Below are 12,519 nucleotides of genomic sequence, written 5' to 3'. Positions count from 1 at the left end.
GCCTATACTATTTATATAATGAGGTCTATAGCGCGTAAGGTTATGCACATAACTCAGCTACTTGTGTGTATTTTGTGTGTGGAAAGGGGTTGTAGGGGGAGGGGTTACACACCAAGCCCCACCTCAACCTCCTGCATCAGCACCTGTTCTTATTGAAGTGATAGATTGCTATGCGCACTTTGCATTTATGACCCGACCGAATGGAGATCACATCCTACGTCTAGCTGTCAATCAACAGTTACCCCCCCCCCCCCCCAAAAAAAAATACTCATATGTTATGATACTAACTTGAGAAGATTTTTTTTTTGCGATATTATGACAAAACAAATTGAGTACATCGATTTCGATGTTCGGAAAGACAACTGCACTAAAAAAGAGTAAATTGATGCCGAAAGCATAGAAAAAATTTTGGTGCTAAAATTATTACTTCGTATGTAAAAGCATAGTTGTTTTCCTCTTCTTAATTTGTCGCGTGTTGAATTTATTAATTTACAGCTCAATTTTATGACAAATAAGAGTAGCTAAATTTCGATTGAATTCGATTCGTTGTCAAAGTAAGTAGTCAAAACGATAGCGATTTACTTTATTACCAAAAATGAAAATAACCTAAACATTTGCCGGAACTTTTTGTGATATAGAAACAGAAATTAATGGAAAACTTTATTATTACTTTCTTGTGTGTGTGTGTGTGTGTGTGTGTGTGATTGATAACATTAATACTTTAAATAGTTCTCCGGGCGACGCAAATCTCAAGAGCAATAATGAAATCATTAACAAGTCACTATATTTAATAAATATACGTTCATTTTCAGATAAAAAGTAGTGCAGAGTCTTAGTCTAAGTTTAACCGATTTTACAAGATTTTGAAAAGTCTGATCTAAGAAATTAATAGACAATTTATGCTAGCTATGACTATATTCTTTAATACCTAATAGTAATAGTAATACCTAATAACAGCCATTCTGAAATATCTCTCCGTTTTCAGCATAAATTAAAGATGATGAAATACTTATGTGTCATCGCAGCTGATTCACGAAACGATTCATCGAAATAATTGATCTAGTAAATAAATAAATAAAAGAAATTTAAGCCGCCTATTACTCTGTATGGCTTAATCACGATATGGGCGAACAATATAATAAACATTACATTGTCATTTTGACATCTGTTTTGTGTTTGCAAAACGTGTGTCACTTATCGAATACAAATGTACGGAAGCGTAGAAGGGACATTGCATTGACGAGTTACCAACTTGACAAAACGAAAATTTTCTGCAAATTGATGAGTTGTCGAGATGGTAACGTGACAAAATTCAGAAAATTGACGTTTTGACGAGATAACGGATCTCTTCAATGCAACAATTTTCTGCAAATTGACGAGTTGCACACTTACTACCATCTCGACAAAACGACAAAATTCAGAAAATTGTCGTTTTGACGAGATATCGGATCTCGTCAATGCATCAATTTTCTGCAAATTGACGAGTTGCACACTTACTACCATCTCGACAAGTTGACAAAATTCAGAAAATTGACGTTTGGACGAGATAACGGATCTCGTCAATGCATCAATTTTCTGCAAATTGACGAGTTGCACACTTACTATCATCTCGACAAGTTGACAAAATTCAGAAAATTGATGCATTGACGAGATCCGTTATCTCGTCAAAACGTCAATTTTCTGAATTTTGTCACGTTACCATCTCGTCAACTCGTCAATTTGCAGATAATTGTCGTTTTGTCAAGTTGGTAACGCGTCAATGCAATGTCCATTCTACGCTTCCGTACAAACGTGACCATGCGCTGTTGCAGTCTGTAAAAGGGGATTACCCTCTTATCGATTGCGCAATATATGATAACAGTTTGCTTGCATTGCAAGTATGAGCATCCGTTTGATATCAAAACAATGTAACTTCAATACATATACTGTTTTAATTATCTTTCTATGAGCCATTTGTTTTGATAATCGAGACAACATGAATGACAAGTATGAGATCATATCCAAGAGAAGCAGGACATTGTTTCGCGTGACAGTTTCTTTGAGGGACATTTTCCTCTCTAAAGAGAAGCTTAATCCAAATTACAGTTTAGAGCTGTTTGATGGATGTCTTTCTAGATACTTGTTTTAAAGTGCACAGGCAAAGTTTCCATATGATTAGCTTTCTTTCTATTTCCGTTGATAAAAATAACTACATTGATGAATTGTCAAGTACTGCATTCCTGTGAATAATTCCTGTAGATAAAATAGTTATAAAATACAGTTTTAAATAAATAATTTGTACGTATTGTATGAAGTTACCGTATGAGGAGTATACGGCGATGTTAAAGCTATATTTTAGAGAAGAAACATAATAAAATAAACTTACACATAGTGTCACACATAATCCATTACAACGTAAAATATATTAACTCCGATATAACTCCGATATAACTCCGAAAACTGTAGATAAATTTCCCGACGTCTGGAAAAATCCCGCGACACACCGGCATTTTTGGGGGCTGGGCGGGGGTGGGGGCGGGGGCTTGCCCCACAGGTTATTGAGAGTGTCGTTATGAAAGTATAACATCCTACATAACGCAACGATATCACTGTACATTTAAGTATGAACACCTAATATGAACACCTGATAGCCCTGCAGTGCACTAAGGTAAGGGTCATATACTCAGAAAACCGATGGTTAATATCTAAATTCTTTCCATACCATCATGCGGACCGTCCGCGTTAGTCAGAAAATATGAAACTTAGTAGTTTAAAGCACGGGATTGTGTCCTTCAAGTTATCCTGTACACACCCCTTATAGGAACAATAATGCGTGGGAGTGGAACAACAGTACATATTGATCTTAACATGGTTTGTATATCGGCCCACTCATCGTTGGGAATTCTATATTACATTGGTACCGTAATGTAGGATTGGGGAAGTCAAAAGTTTAACGACGGTCGTTTCAAGGTCAACTTAGTCTTACACCGTATTATAGATCCTACATGATACGCCCGTACCATGCAGTCCTGATACGCCAGCTATATAGCATTGTTATATTGGTAAAGACGTTACGTGGGTGTGGGTTCGGAAAGCCCACACATCCTGGTGTCTACCGGGGCTTGTCTGGTACAGATTATATGTCTACCCACGGCCTTTGTGTTCTCTCGGTGGTTGTGGGTGTTATATGTACCTCTAACAAGGGTGAGTATAAAGGCTGGTTTTCCGGACCTGTGGGAAGTATCATATCCCGGCTACATAATATATGCCATCTCCGTAACAGTTGGTTATAAACTTGTAAATCATTTCACGTCTAACCATAGTCCAAGGGACACGTTTTCCTTGCGAGCTCTGTATAGTGATAATTAGTCCTAACAGGTGCATATGCCATCATGTCTATAAGTTATCGGACCCCCGGCTCTCGCCAGGCCTGAGTTGGATTGTGTAATATGAGGGGGGGGGGGTGGACCAAAAGAAAATAGAAGGGAAATCAGTAATTAAGTGCACGAATAATCATAATTCATTAAACCAAAGGCAATTTACTGTAGACTGACAAGTTAGTGCTTCACACGATAATACAAGTTACAGTGTGTAAAATGATATTTCCTGCACTAAAGTTTTGTTTGCGGCAGCGGCGTGAACCAGACTTTTTCATCGGGGAGGGGGGGGGGGCTAGGGTGGGGGTGTAAATAGTTCGAGTGGTGGGGCAAGTTTCGCTCGACCATCATATTAGGTACTTAAGCAATTCATTACAGGTACTTTTGCAATATGCCCATTCCCAACACTTGAAACCATGGTAACGGTATTGTTATGAATGTTTCTTTACCCAAATTGAACAACTTATTCCTGAGTTCCACACTAAAATGTTGAAGGTCTCGTCTAACCAAAAATAAAAATAAATAAATATGAACTTGATATGTTGGAGAGAAAGTCAAGCGCGTAGCCAGGATTTCATTTCAGGTGGGGGGGTTCAATTTATTTACTACTCAACGAGAACGCTTTGCGTTACCTGAGTGGGGTCCCTGGCTAGGCCCAGGGTTGAAGCCCCTGGAAGCTATACGATATGGTGGACTGTAGAGGCTTCAGAGCTTCAAATTTGATCCAATCGGCGGAGAGTTTAGCCATGTAAACATAATATATGGCGGAATTTTATAAAATCCTGCATCTAATTAGCCTAACAATGATTCGTTGGGTAGAAATTATTCAAGTAGGTAATAACTCACTCAAAATAGAAGCGTCTTCTAGGGTGACCTAGCTATTCAAATCCAAGGTACTGTGACAGTAACCAGTAAGACAACAAACAACAATACGTACGAGGGTGTCACGGTGTGATACCAGTTTAAAGTTTACAGCCTACACAGCAGGGTTGCCAGTTTTTCTGTAACGCAAATTTAGAGACTTTACTAGCCAAAACGAGTGAATTAGTCCAAACATTTTGGTTCGATTTCTGCCCCTGTATACGTAGCCTACAATCTGATAGTTTGCATTCATTTTCGATTGGGTGACTCTTTGTAGGCTGCCGGTGTATAGATTGCTTTTAAAACGGGTGGAGGACAAAAGGCTTAAATATACCGCAATGCCTATGAAATCTAGTTTTAGTCATAAATGGGTACGTATGAGATATTCCAATTTCCACACTTCTGAAACATTGTGTGAGATCTCTCTGCGTTGTTCTCCAAATTCTCCCAGCTCATGGTCCCATATTTATATCAGTCTGTGTGAGTTCAAAAGTGCGATGGTGAAATTATTTAATATATTTCATGCTGCAGCTTCCAAGTAACAATATCGGAATAACTTCGGACGGTCGATACAACGATGGTACAAACTTATAAACATACACATGATATAATAAGCGTCAGTAGCAGGTTATCTCATTGGGTAGCGTGGTTGGCAATGGGAGAGGGACGGGGGACCTCGTAGAGATGACAGAAAGAAAAAAGATAGGATAATACTTAACTTGACATGCAATTGGCTGGTATTAATTCGAGAATTCCCGTCAAGTACGGATTGACATTTGACTGGGGGATCCCCCTTCCCCATCCCCTCCCCACCCCCTATGGTTACGCCACTGGGATGCGGTTAATTTTTTCTTGGCATTGGGCTTCGGTATAACTAGACGTAAACGATCGCCCGAGATTTAATATGGTAACGCTTCCTTGTGAACCAACATCGTGCGATAATCAGTTAGGGTATACTTTTTTATAAATCCCTTATAGATATAAAGTTAAATAGTTAGTCCGAGTCAACTATATAAAAAGCAAACATCAATTAACTAAAATAGCAGTCATGTTTAATAGGGAAAAAAAGAAAAGAAGTTAATACTACCTTAACGAAGAAACTGAATTTCTGAAAATCACGAGCAAGGTTTGTGGCACAACGAGGGGAATTACCTCTAGCATTGATATTAGCCACGAAACAGGATAGGACTCAAAGGACTGTAGTGACCCTTTCTTACGTCGATGACCGTTAGTTTTAGTTTCCTGGTTCTAATATAATTCAGAGGGTTTTAAGTAATATGTTGCATCCTAAACTTGTGGAACAGCATGAGTTTACAAAGAGTTCCAGTACCCTGATATAAAGATATATATATATATATATATATATATATATATATATATATATATATATATATATATATATATATATATATATATCATGATAAAGATTCAGGACTGCAAGGAAAGTGCTCTATGCTATAATAGCATAGCCTAAATATATATGCCTTGGTAAGTTCAGTTGTTACTCGGAGTTTCACGCCCTTAAGGTGGCGATCATCAGACAACTGAACAAATACTCGATATATTTATATATATTTCGCCTCTTTTCAATTACTCAGTTGGAATGAAATGAACAATTGAACATTTTTCAGAAAATGTTGAATTGACGAGTTCTGATAAGTTGTCAATTAAACATTTTGCAAACAAAAATGTTCAATTGCTCAGTTAAAGCAACAGAGCAATCCAACATTTTTCTGATTTTTGATAAGATATTATCTTGTTATCTAACAATTTACTGAAAAATGTTGACTTATTGGGGCAAAGTTTTCTTATGTTGATGGCAGTTTTAAGCTTCCGTAGTATTGCGTATAAATAACATATGACCAGAACGGTCCAATGTATGGTTACGAAAGGTCAATGATCTCTTGAAACGGCGAGTTGAGGCACTGTGGTTGGGGAAGGGGTTAATCTATTAACATGTTACTATCGCTTTCGCCGAGTCATTGATGGCTAACTTGTATCATGGGTCAATGACCAGGAACTGGAATCGGGAAATGATCAAAAGTCAAATGATCGATACCATGTGATAACTAGTCTAAAAATTGTCAGAGTGGACTGAGGAAGGAGGTTCCATCACAGGGGTGGGAAGAGGTTCAATCACAGGGGTGGGAACGAGGGGTTCAATCTCAGGGGTGGGAAGGAGGTGCAGTTTCAGGGGTGGGAAGGAGGGGTTCAATCTAATAGGTGGGAAGGAGGTTCCATCTCAGGGGTGGGAAGGAGGTGCAGTCTCAGGGGTGGGAAGGAGGGGTTCAATCTCATAGGTGGGAGGAGGTTCCATCTCAGGGGTGGGAAGGAGGTTCATTCTCAGGGGTGGGAAGGAGGTGCAGTCTCAGGGTGGGAAGGAGGTGTTCAATCTCAGGGGCGGGAAGGTGGTTCAATCTCAGGGGTGGCAAGGAGGTTCATTCTCAGGGGTGGGAAGGAGGGGTTCAATGTCAGGGGTGGGAAGGAGGGGTTCAATCTCATAGGTGGGAAGGAGGTTCCATCTCAGGGGTGGGAAGGAGGGGTTCAATCTCATGGGTGTGAAGGAGGTTCCATCTCAGGGGTGGGGAGGAGGTGTAGTCCTAGGGGTGGGAAGGAGGTTCATTCTCAGGGGTGGGATGGAGGTGCAGTCTCAGGGGTGGGATGGAGGTTCATTCTCAGGGGTGGGAAGGCGGATCAAACTCGGGGGTGGGGAAGAGGCAAACAACCCGAAGGGCAGTGGGACATGGGACTGTATTGATTTGATTTGATTTGCGGAGGCAAACCGCAAAATCAGCTTAAAAACTGGCTCCCCGACAAGATGGACCTTAAATGCATTCTGTACTACAAATTCCAGTATTCGATTTTTTGCCCAACAAAACGACAAGTATAGTTGATGTTTGTCTTTATCATTAAACACATAACATTCGATAAGAGAGTTACTGTGTGTACAGAGTTTATCGTTCATGTAGGCTTAAACATTCCGTACTTGATCAACTAAATTGGTGATTAGAAAGTAAAAAGTAATCAATTAATGGAAACTGTAGATTAATTGTTAAAAAAAGTAATAATTAAAAAGCAGACTAAACCTCATACCAATGTAGTTCACCTAGCATGGTAATAGGCCCATATGTACTATAGTTATAGGCACATTCATGTCTAGCAAACGATTAAATATTTACCAGTTTGTTCATAAAACTTGTGAGGAAGTCTACCTGGCTGACAAAATAAACTAATTAAAAATAAATAATAGTAATAAAATAAATAAAGAAAATAAATGATATAGTCGACCCGCAACTACGGCTTACTACTTCATTGTATCCGTTCGAAGGGGCCTAATTGTGTTTAGTTATCATCTAAGATTATTGAGTAGCTGATAAAAATGATACCACAAAATGTGGCCGATTGTATATATAAAGGTCAATGAATTCTACTAAACTCAGGATAAGACATTTACACATACGTAAAAAAGATATCAATTACATTGACGGTGTGATAATAAGCAGTGAACCCGTTACGGTTAGTGATATTTACGTAAGGTGCCGCGGGGAAAAAACCCGGTTATTAAACAAACCATTATGAAGCAGGGAAGTTATACCACCTTAATAATCACAATTGATCAATATTGGCACTATGTCAGCATTTCTCATTGATAACGTGCACGTTTTACACGATTGTTAGCCACGCAGGGGGGGTATAGCAAACACTTGAAACCATAAAATCATCAATATTGGCCCCAAACTTGGGATATTAAATGAATGGATTCTTTTATTATGAGTTTTATCTTTGAGGTTTTCCCAGAAATTAAGGAATACTGGATACGTATATAGGTAATTACATTTTATAAGTGAGGGGAAATGCTTTGAATTGGTGCACAGAACATATATTTCTTCTTACACTTCATAAAGAGCACACAAGTGACTATTATTGTCAATATCTAGCATATTTGGTCATGATAATACTGGTTACAATCATGAAAGATTCGAGTGTGGGATGAATACATGCACTGATGCAGAATATTGTGAAGTTAAAGCTTGCATTTGCATATCACGTGACCCACAGACCCCCGAGAATCATGCCTCGCATACATGCATATGTTTGGGGACCGAGAAACGGCGTGTTAATCTCAGAGTATACGTCGGATGTTGAAAACCCGACTTCAAGGTCAGAAGGATTGCCCAAAATATGCTAGAATGTGCGGTGGATGGTCAGCTTTGCTGAATAGTTCAAGTAGCATTATACTCACACTCTCACATTAGCTATCCACAGAATGAGATATTTTTAATTCTAATAATTAATTGGGAAATTTAAGTAATCCGTTAATGGCTGGCGGAAATTGTTTCAAGGCTGAAGGGACATCTAGACTTTTGAAAGCTATCAGCATTTTTTTAGTGTGCTTCAATTTGGGAACCAATATACTGATGATCTTTAAGGTCCAATACCACAATCATAATAATGTATATCCACTCATAAATCCATTTTCGGGAAACGTGCCTATTATATATACTTACCTTACGTGCTGATTATTTTGATATAATATCACAATTCTTTCTTCTGTTCGTGTGCTCAATTGGCATAAATCAAAGAACGGATAATATATAAAACATATATATATATAGGGAGGATTGACCGTGACTTAAATATTTCTTTTAGAAATTCTATCGGGTTACATGAAACATAGGCGTTATACTGTACTTGTGTCTACATCAAGTCCACGCCTATAGCACTAGTTTTGTGTATATCAGAATATGATGTGAGATGCGTTTACCTCGGATGTATTGATGTATTCTCAGTAAAACGATCCACGAAAATTTCAAAATTTCAAATCTATTTGAACCGCCTTTCCTGGAATCCTCTAGACTTCATAACCAACCCCTAATGGTGTCCTTCGTATATATTTATGTTTATACTCCCTGGCCGAATAACCTTTACAAACTGTGCGTAAAGAATAGTCGTTATGGAAATTTTGTCTCCATTTTAGCATATCTATCAGCATTTTTGTGTGATTATAGTCCCTACTTGATGTTATGGTTTAACTGTGTAAGGCTAACATGGAAATATTCTACTAAGTGCAACACGACTGCAGAAAATAACCTTAAGATTTTGCTTCACTCGGAAGTTAAATTGACTCAGATAGATCACCAGACAGATCTACAAACGTACATGGCCTTTGCTCAACATTAAGGTCGAGGTGCACTCTCTACACGGTACATACCCACTGCAGTGTGACGTGTTGTCACAACACTGGAACAAATATTATGCTTATACAAACAATAGCATGCATGCAATTATTTGTATGACCCTTAAACTACTATTACTTCCGATGCTTAATTCCTGCATTATATTGAATTGTTCGGTATTGACGGATGGATGCCAAGAGTCCCAGCTTACGCGCCACCATCGGTTCAGAAGCTTAACATATATATATATCAAAATAAATAAAACTGTTAGCAAACTGCTTACACTATAGAGCCCGGGTAAGGTAATGTGTAAAAGTAAGTTGGCCTGACGTTTCGATCCTAGCAAAATCTTCTTCAAAGGCTGAATGACAAGTAACAGTTACAGAAGGGACAAATACACGCACAGAATACAGACAGGTTCATGAGCATGGTGAACACTAAGAGATATATGTAAGGGGATTAGTAGACAAGGGATGGAGAGAAGAAAGAAACCAACAGGGGAAGAGGAGAGGTAGGAGATAAACAGTGGAGGGACAAAGAGAGGATTAAGGGAAGGGGGTAGGGAATAAAATGGAGAAGGACAAAGACAGAAGGGTGTGGAGAAAAAAAAAAAGGTAAAGAGAGCTATGAGAAGAGGAGTGATAGGGGGGGGGGGGGGCTCAGTCTTCATGGTGTTGACTGTGGATCTGTGACCATAGAATCGCTTCTTGAGGGTGGTTTTGGTTTCGCCATATATATATATATATATAGAAGAATGGAAAGTTTCGGTATCAACAAAACGCACTCAGTTTCATATTATTCCTTCCAAGATAGTCTCTGTTCATGAGCCTGAACGTGACAATGTCAAGCACTATACTCGGAAGTTAAAACGATCCGATGATCACAAGACATAACAACAAACGTGCACGGCCTTATACCGATATGATACGACCTTTGTTCAACAAAGATCGTGGCGCACTGCAGTGTGACGTGTTGTCACAACACTGTGCAAAATATTGCGCTTATAACAATAGCGTGCAACGACTGTTTGACGTCACACTGTGTGACGTCACAGAGATAACAAACGGCTGTGGTATTTAGTGTATGCAGGTTCTTTCCACGGAAGATACTACCTTCCGATTTTCCACCTAGTGACAGACATAACTTCCGATGCTTAATTCATGCATTATATTGAATTTTTCCGATATTGGATGGATGCCAAGGATCCCTCCTTACGCGCCAATATCGGTTCAGAATCTTGAATAAAATATCCTATATAAAGGAGAACGAATGGTTAAGTTTCGGTATTAACAAACATACTGAGTTCTATACTATTCCAGCCAAAAAAGTCTCTGTTTAGAAAACACGTGACATTTTGTCAAGGACGGGTTTCAGTGAATTTTAATTACATCAGAATGACTTTTGAAAGCAGGACATATATGTGAAGTTGAAAAAAAAACAGGTTAAATGAGGTTAAATGGTTTAGATTTTTCTTAGATTAATCACCCGCTAAATTGTGTTGCCGTAAATAGTCTCAAAGTGTCAGTGGCGTAGGAAGGTACTTTTGAGTGGGGGGCTGAAGACTGATGGCCGGCCTGGGGGAGGGGTCTAAGGGGAGGGGTGTCCCCCATATTTATTGTATGAACTTATTGTAAGAATTTTGCATTTTCACCTGGCCTAAGATGCAATTTGGTGCTCCAAATGAGATTTTTTTCTCAATTGGAAATGAAAAAGGGGTTTTCTGACTTGCGAAGCGGGGGGGGGGGGGGGGCGGAATGATACTTCCGCCCACCATATTTTTCACTGGGGGGGGGGCTGGCGCCCCCAGCCCACCGGTTCCTACGCCCTTGCAAAATGTCACGAAGAGAACTGCTATTTAGTTACCGAATTTGTCAGTGTTATTTGCATTTACTTTTCACCTTGGGCATCAGTTTGCGAAATAACGTATTGAAAGTAGACTTTCCTGTTTATCTAGCTTATGGAATAAATATAGTCTAAAGTTGAGATGCGTAAATATATAGTCAAATGTGAAAACCGAGACACGTTGGTACAGTCCAAAGTTCAAAGCTTTTTCCGTTCTTGAAAATTGTAATTACTGAAAGGTGACCACTTCATTTGGGAGACTGAATTATGAAATAATCTCTTACGGACTTACTAGGGTTTTTTGTTGTTGTTGTAAAATTCGAAAATGGAACAGCTGTATGATGTTAATCAGAAAAAAAAACAAACAGACAGTGAAAAGACTGTGAGAGAAGTTGATACAAATGACGAACTGAAACTTACGCTGGATTCAACTTAAAGTAAACCCGACCATCTCTCCCAAGCCCCTTCCCTCTCAACTACGCTGGACTCAACTTGAAGTCCACCTGACCCTCCCAAGCAACTTCCCTCTCACCTACGCTGGATGCAACTTGAAGTCCACTGACCCCCCCCCCCCAAGCCCCTTCCCTCTCACCTACGCTGGACGCAACTTGAAGTCCACCGACCCTCCCAAACCCCTTCCCTCTCACCTATGCTGGACACAACTTGAAGTCCACCTGACCCACCCAAGCCCCTTCCCTCTCACCTATGCTGGACGCAACTGAAGTCCACCCGATCCTCCCTACCAAGCCCCTTCCCTCTAACCTACGCTGGACTCAACTTGAAGTCCACCTGACCCACCCAAGCCCCTTCCCTCTCACCTATGCTGGACGCAACTGAAGTCCACCCGATCCTCCCCCCAAGCCCCTTCCCTCTAACCTACGCTGGACTCAACTTGAAGTCCACCTGACCCTCCCAAGCCCCTTCCCTCTCACCTACGCTGGACGCAACTTGAAGTCCACTGACCCTCCCAAACCCCTTCCCTCTCACCTATGCTGGACGCAACTGAAGTCCACCCGAGCCCAGTGGCGGCGGAACCGGGGGGGGCTTGGGGGGCTCAGCCCCCCCAATGAAAAAGTTGAGGGGGCAAATGCATGATAAGCCCCCCCAATATTTACCAAGGCTCCGAAACGTGCATCTGCCCATTTTTCAATGCATACTTGTCGATCTGTCCGATGCACACGTATACTTTATAGGTGTAATAATTTTAGTAATTGCTGGGGGACCCTGGTCCCTCAGCCCGTCCCCTGGCTATGGACCACATTGTCACCCCAACCGCGTCTTCA

Source organism: Apostichopus japonicus, chromosome 5, assembly GCF_037975245.1.
Source record: "Apostichopus japonicus isolate 1M-3 chromosome 5, ASM3797524v1, whole genome shotgun sequence".
Taxonomy (NCBI): Eukaryota; Metazoa; Echinodermata; class Holothuroidea; order Aspidochirotida; family Stichopodidae; genus Apostichopus; species Apostichopus japonicus.
Note: the sequence above shows the minus strand (reverse complement) of the source record.